This window comes from Brachyhypopomus gauderio, chromosome 6 (assembly GCF_052324685.1).
Source record: "Brachyhypopomus gauderio isolate BG-103 chromosome 6, BGAUD_0.2, whole genome shotgun sequence".
Taxonomy (NCBI): Eukaryota; Metazoa; Chordata; class Actinopteri; order Gymnotiformes; family Hypopomidae; genus Brachyhypopomus; species Brachyhypopomus gauderio.
Window position 1 is genome coordinate 4,551,833 of NC_135216.1, and position 8,130 is coordinate 4,559,962.

At 40.8% G+C, this 8,130-nt stretch overlaps 1 long non-coding RNA gene across 1 annotated transcript; it reads left to right on the forward strand.

Annotated features, from left to right (window-relative positions):
- The first annotated feature begins 3,093 nt into the window (after window positions 1-3,093).
- On the forward strand, window positions 3,094-4,694 carry LOC143516169 (uncharacterized). Its single transcript, XR_013131585.1, has 3 exons — window positions 3,094-3,271; window positions 3,641-3,742; window positions 4,263-4,694. It is a non-coding gene; the product is annotated as an uncharacterized LOC143516169 (long non-coding RNA).
- The last annotated feature ends 3,436 nt before the right edge of the window (window positions 4,695-8,130 follow it).

Sequence of the window (8,130 nt, forward strand, 5' to 3'; positions counted from 1 at the left end):
AAAAGCATTTAAAGACCTACCTGTTTAAACAAGCATTTGGATAAATGGACCAGACAGAAACGCATTATGTCTTCGTGAATTATGTGCTGTTTTGTTTATATATTGTGTGGCGTTTTATATATTTTAGTTGTATTGTGTATATGTAAAGCACTTTGTGGCCTTTGTTTGAGAAAAGTGCTATATAAATAAATTTTACTTACTTACTTTACTTACAATAAATAAGTCAGCGTTTTATAATCTTAAGAACATTAATAAGATCACAAATTTCTTGACTAAACCAGATTTTGAGAAACTCCAAATCTCTAGCCAGGTTGATTTACTGTAATGGCCTCCTAACATATATGGGTGTGTGTGTATATATATTGGGGTTAATGTGTAAGTACATCTGTGGGTGTATATATATGTCCATAAGAGGGTATATGGGTGTGTGTGAATGTGTGTGGGAATGTAGGGGAGGATGTACATGTGCATGTAGGTGTATATGTGCGCTGGGGCCTAGCTGATGGCCCGTGGGGGGGGGGGGGGGGCTCTGTTACCTCTGGTTCCCTGGACCTGCGCTCCTTGGGTGGGGGGGCGCTCCCTCTCCCGCCTGCTGGGATGGACATGCGGGGGTCACTGGGAAGTGCGTCCCTGGGACTCAACTGCTCCTGGGGGGCCGTGGGCGGGTGGGATTCACGGGTCTTTCTCTGCCGGCCTCTGGGGGAATGTTGTTACAGCTTTCTACCCTGGCTGGTACGTACATTCCGTACATTTATCCTATGTTGCACTTTTATGTTGCACATAAACACACACTCACACATACACATACATCACAGTCATTTGTGCTATATGTCTTGGGTACACTTGCTACTCTTCTTTGCAGTGGTCATTTGAGCTGGTTGTCTTTATTTTATTTTTTCCCTGCACTTCTGTCTTTTCTCTTTTTATTTTCTCTTCCCCTCTTTTGTATATCTTCTTATGGTCCACCTAACCCCAATTATTGTTATCACTATTGCACTATATTATACAGAATTGTTATTATCTGATCTGTATATAAAAACAAAGTTGTCCTCCAAAGATGGGGGGGGGGGGGGGGGGGGGGGGAGGAGGTGGGCCACAAAAAATAAATAAATAAATGCAGCTCTTAGATCTTTACAAGAACTGATATTTTGGAAGTGTTAAGATATTTATTTACTTCCATATCCACTGGTATACATTTTTGTTAAAAATCACTTTCACAATGATTTTACACATTCAATGAAGATTTGAAATAGGTCTGTAGTTTCATATGGAACTATGGAAGTCACCTAGACAATTTTGTGTTTTCCCTGAAATCTCATACTTTTATTTATCAAATGAGTTGCAAAATGAATAGAAATATAGTCCAGACATTGACAATGTATAAATAGTGTTTTTTTTTTATTTGAAATAATTTTCTACTTTAAACTTTGCTTTCGTCAAAGAATGCTCCCTTAGCAGCAATTACAGCATTGCAGACCTTTGGCATTCTAGCTGTTAATTTGCTGAGGTAATCTGGAGAAATTTCACCCCATGCTTCCAGAAGCCGCTCCCACAAGTTTGATTGGGTTAATGGGCACTTTTTTCGTACCATACGGTCAAGCTGCTCCCACAACAGCTCAATGGGGTTGAGATCTGGTGACTGCGCTGGCCACTCCATTACCGATAAAACACCAGCTGCCTGCTTCTTCTCTAAATAGTTTGTGCATAATTTGGAGGTGTGCTTTGGGTCATTGTCCAGTTGCAGGATGAAATTGGCTCCAATCAAGCGCTGTCCACAGGGTATGGCATGGTGTTGCAAAATGGAGTGATAGCCTTCCTTATTCAAAATCCCTTTTACCTTGTTCAAATCTCCCACTTTACCAGCACCAAAGCAACCCCAGACCATCACATTACCTCCACCATGTTTGACAGATGGTGTCAGGCACTCTTCCAGCATCTTTTCAGTTGTTCTGCGTCTCACAAATGTTCGTCTGTGTGATCCAAACACCTCAAACTTTGATTCATCTGTCCATAACACTTTTTTCCAATCTTCCTCTGTCCAATGTCTGTTCTTTTGCCCATATTAATCTTTTTCTTTTATTAGCCAGATATGGCTTTTTCTTTGCCACTCTGCCCTGAAGGCCAGCATCCCGGAGTCGCCTCTTCACTGTAGACGTTGACACTGGCGTTTTGCGGGTACTATTTAATGAAGCTGCCAGTTGAGGACCTGTGAGGCGTCGATTTCTCAAACTGGAGACTCTAATGTACTTGTCTTCTTGCTCAGCTGTGCAACGGGGCCTTCCACTTCTCCTTCTACTCTGGTTAGAGCCTGTCTGTGCAGTTTCTTGGCAATGTCTCGCATGGAATAGACTTCATTTCTCAGAACAAGAATAGACTGTCGAGTTTCAATTGAAAGTTGTTTTTTTCTGGCCATTTTGTGATTTAATCAAACCAACAATTGTAATGCTGCAGATTCTCAACTAGCTCAAAGGAAGGTCAGTGTTATAGCTTCTCTAATCAGCAAAACTGTTTTCAGCTGTGCTAACCTACTTGCACAAGGGTATTCAAGGGTTTTCTAAATATCCAATAGCCTCCTTACAGAGTTAGCAAACACAATGTACCATTAGAACACTGGAGTGATGGTTGTTGGAAATGGGTCTCCATACATCTATGTAGATATTGCATTAAAAACCAGATGTTTACAGCTAGAATAGTCATTTACCACATTAATAATGTATAGAGTGTATTTTTGATGCATTTAATGTTAGCTAAATTGAAAAAAAAAACTGCTTTTCTTTCAAAAATAACAACATTTCTAAGTGACCCCAAACTTTTGAACGGTAGTGTACTCTTGAAACAACTCGAGACAATGAACCGGAGGTTCAACTTTCGACTCCTGCTAAATAAATCAGGGACTGACATAAAACATCTGGATAGAAACACAAGAAAAGAACCGGAAACAGGTCTGACAAGCATGCGTGGGCGGGGCCAGGATTGACACACTCACTAGAGTAACCACATTATTGGTCAGAGATATATCAGAAGACCAGTCCTCTGAGTGATGTTGCAATAGTACGTCATATTTGTGTCGTCACTCTAGGTAGTTTTGTATGAATAAATAGGGAAGCATTTCAGCAAGTCTTCCACGGTTGCAACAGGCATTCTGTCTCTCTGAGAAAAGTTTTACTGAGCCGAACGAACACATCACTACTGAAGCACGATGACTTCTGTACCTGGAGGATGGAGCAAATGGGTAGATGCTGATGAAGATGTGAAGGACCTCTGCCGTAAGGTTAGTGACATCATTTATTTTCTTTGCACTATGCTTGTTTAACTGAGTGATTAACCTTGAGTTATCAATTATTTAATTAAAAATATATAATTTTAATGTGCATATTTTAATAGTTACTAAGTTACTGTTATTTATCTATCCCAATGGCCACAAAAAAACACATATTCCAAACTTCCACATCACTGCTGCATTGACTGTAGAAGTAAGATCTGTAGAAGGTGGACATAAAAGTATGAATATTAAGTACACATCAAGAAAGGAATTAAACAATGTAGAATAAGATAATGAATATAAAAGATAAAACATGACAATGCTCCAGTGTAGATTGTGACCTGACTTTATACTGTTTTTGGTTATGTTTGATTTCAGGTAAAGGATGCTGTTGAGGAGAAGACTCAACAGACCTTTACTATTTTTAACCCCCTGACATATCGAACCCAAATTGTAAGAGGACGGAATCTTGATATTGTGGTATGTGTAAATATATTAGTCACAAAATCCATTGCATTGCAAATTTTTCAGGTTTCTAAGATTCAAGATTCATTTTGCTTCTCCAGTTTGTGCAGTAATGAATATACTATTTCTCAGTTTATTGTTCATCTAACAGCCCTTGCCAAGCTATGTTACTGCTGTTATGGTGTTGAAAATGTGCAATAAACACAATGCCATTCCATATCACCATGACAGCCATTTCACACCTAATATACCATATATCATTAGAAAGCTTAGCTACTTCCCTAAGTAAGTATTATAATACCTCCACTTGTGTCCAATAACTGGTTAATGTAATGTGACATGTATCTACACGTTATTGTAGACCAAGCAAGTGAAAACCTTGATTCGAATATGTGTTTGAGCTATCTTTAGAGAGGTTCTGTTGTACAATTAAGGAATAGTGGCCTTTGCCAACTATTCCTATATATTTCCTAGTTTTCTAAACTTAATATTTTTTTAATCTCTCTCTCTCTCTCTCTCTCTCTCTCTCTCTCAGTTGTATATCGGAAAACTGAGATGTCTGGGTCTGCGTGTTTGGGAGGATGTTGCACCAGTTAAACTGAACGTGATTGCAACTGAGTTTTTTCCATTGCCCACTGGCAACTTGGACAAATTGCATTGATCCTGTGTATCTTCACCACAAATTATGAAAATGTATGTGACTTTAACTGTTTTGTCACGGCGGGCCCCCTGCTGGTCGCCCCGTTTACAGTGGCAGTTGTCTTGTTGTTGCGTTGTGTTTGTCCCATAGGTGGGCGGGGCCTATGATCCGCCTCACCTGACGGTCGATATATGTCATTGTCTATATATGTCTTGTCTTTGTACCAGTTGACTGCTGGATATTATATCCTTAATTCGGATCGTGTCACGGGTTTTTGGTTTTGTGCAATGTGTGCATTAAAACCTCCTTATCCTCTGAGACTTGGCATGATCACTTCCATTTTATTTTGCACTCCCTGCCCATCACATATATGTCAAAAACCATATATTACATTTGTTTTACACACAACATGACAACATAACTATCTAGGATAGCAACAATCTGTGTGCCTCGAGGAGACCTCTTCTTGCTTCTACTTACACTGGATTTTCTCTGCAAATCCATAAATCACTCTCATTGACATATGGTACCTGGCACTAAATACTAGCATATCTCTAATCAAACAGAACATGTCTTCAACCTGTAATTACCTTATGGCTTCTACTTTTGCCTTGGCTAAGATTTTGTGGTAACTGCAGAGCCAGACAGATATTACAGGTACTGGCAAACTAGTCAAACATTGTGAAATAAGACAAGGTTCAGAAAAAGCCGAGCTAATAGATATAAATATATTAAATATAAAATAAATATACTCAATATAAAAAAGGTCAAGCAGCTGGTCTGAGATCAGAATGTTTACTGATTACTTGTAATCATTTGTGATTACAACTGATTACTTGTAATGTTTAATAAATAAAGGATTACACAAGCATTTCCCTACCTTGCAATGTAAAATGAATAATGTCAGCTATATCAATCCACTGACTAACAGTGTATCATAATGAAAAATACATCTTAATCATTAAAACAACCCTGTTTTCATGACTAAAATTTAATTAGGAACACAATATGTTATGGGGGAATATTTTATGTCATATTTCATAAAAAACATGTTACTTCTGTTTCTGTTAAGAAAAGAGATTTAGGCCCTGGTTGCCCACTAGATGTCACTGTGGCGTGTGATGATTCGAACGTTTCACAAGATCGAATCATTTTCCGAATCAATTGGTTCATTTGATTCAGTCTCCCAAAAACCCAACTTTTGCCATCACTACAGGGTTGCCAACTCTCACGCATTGAGCGTGAGACACACGCATTTGACCGTTTTCACACGCTCTCACGCCACACTTCCAATATCTCACGCCGAAAAAAAATATCCAGTTTATTTGATTCAACATATATATGATTCACACATATATGATTCAATACGTTACTAGTTCGCTAGCTCTGGCGCCATCCACCGGCGATATAACACTGAATCTGTGTCCATTTTACGTTCAATTCTTTGTTTATAGCTTATGCAGTTTGATCTCTCCCGATGTTTTGCACAAGTTTCAGTAGGATAACTCACACTGACTTGTTTTATTTTACTATGTGTTTCACCCATTTTAGCCACTAGAAGGCACCAAAATTCTATAGATTTTTCCTTAGTGGGAACTTGTTTGTTTGGTTGTTATATGTCTAGTTATGTATTTTTGCCATGAGGCATGTATCTAAGAAGTCAATCTAAGTGTATTGATCTCTGGTAAAAGCTCTGATGAACTTAAACAGGACTACATCTATTTCTATAAGCTACTCAGAATCTGCAATGTCAGCAAATTAAATGATCTTTAAAAAGAAAAACATCACAATCAGTTCTTCTGGATGTCAGTTTGTATCTCAAAAAGTAGATTAGGTAGGAGATGTTGAATGGATAAAAACTTGATGACTCACTTAAAGGGCTCCACAATATGGGCAGAAGACAATATTACGATTATATCATCATAAAATACATTTACATTTACATTTAGGGCATTTAGCAGACATTCATGTCCAGTGTGACTTACAAACTAATATACCTTCCATCATGTTAGAGATTGTTGATTGCTTGAATAAGCAGTAGTCAAAGACTGGCATACAAAACTGTCACTAAATCATGTGAACACCACATACCACTACAAAGGCCATACTGTGATGATGTTTGGAGTGATATAAGGTGTGATGTTTGGAGTGATAGAATGTGCACCCCAGCATGCAAATGTGTGAAGGTAAAGGATCTCCTGCTTCTCCAGGCTCCTGTTTGTATGTGTTTGATGCGCTGAGAGCAGACAGAACTACGGCCGCACACGGGTGAGAGAAGAGCCCTGCACCCCCTCGTAACGCACCCACGCCTGCCACATCTGTGGGCTCTGTAATGTCCAGCTAAATAAAGTCACTGCTCCCCCCCCCTCCGTTTGAGTCCTCTGTTCATGGCTGTCTCTCTGCCATCGTCTCATTAGGCTGGAGCTCAGAGTGCCTTTCCTGGACCACAGGTTCACCGCCTACTTCCTCTCTCTGCCTGAGGAGATGAGGGTGCCTAAGGTGAGAACTTTACTACGTTCAGAAACATTTCCAGAGCAGAGGTGGAACGCTGGGTTATAATCTGTAATAATCTGATGGTTTCTGCTGTGATCTACTCCTAGCTCAGCTCCTTGAATGGGTAACAGAGATCTGTGCCCTGAGGATGTTTTCACTGGTCTCTTTCATTAGTGATCTGGTTTTGAACAAACAAGCAAGTGGATGTTTTAAATATTAGTTTATACCATAAATGCACTCGTAAATATTGGTTATGCAATGTACAAACACAGAGGTCCATCAGTGTAAAGTTTATTTGAAATGGTGTAAAGTCTGTTGAACACATTTGCTGCAAGTGTTCACTTCTTCCTTCTACACGTTTCACCAGCTCTTGTATGAACATGGGATACGCATCCTGGCATGAGCAGAACATTTATTAAGTCTCGAAATTGTGGTTTGAAGACAATCATCTATTTATTATAAACGTATAAACTCGTTTTTTTTTATTTGTGTGACGCTCGGGCTGTCCCGAAGGATGAGACACGGAATCCTCTTGGACTGACGTCACGTTTGTTTTATTTATAACAATAGCGCTGTCTAGCGCACAGGCAACACTCACACTTGCACACAGACGTGTAAACATAGACAACGACGAGCACAGGACACTGCGCGAGCGCGCATTAAATAGACAAACCACATTAGCCCCACGTGATCACGAGACGATTCACAGGTGAGACTTATTAATCACACGACATAACCCCAACCACGAATCTCCACTGACGCAGACAAAGCACGTGGACAACGTTGACACACGCCCAAAAGGGAGGGGCCGGGTCCTCAACATGACAGACGCCCCCTCCAAGGGCACTACACGTCCCGGGGTGCCAACAGGACCGAGTGCCCCGAACCCACGACGATGGGCGGATCCGACGCGCTCAATCCTGCGTCTGGGAGGTGACTGCCCTTGGCGAAGCGTCCGTTACGAATCGCCTAGCACACCCTCCCTGGGAAGACGGGGGAAAAGACGTTAGACACACTCAACGGAACAGACACGAATACACACACCGGTACATTCACACACAGAGGAACAAACGGGATTAGGGGATTCGGCACACATACGGGAAGACTTACAAACACTGGTACACACACACACGACATAGGCGCCAGGCTGCGCGCCAGCAGGAGAGAGATGAGGAGAGAGAGGTCGGGAGCTACTGGTGCAGCAGGTGCTGCGGAGGGCGGTGCTCCTCCTGCCCTTGCTGCAGTCCCTCCACCGGACGCAGCGCGGCTG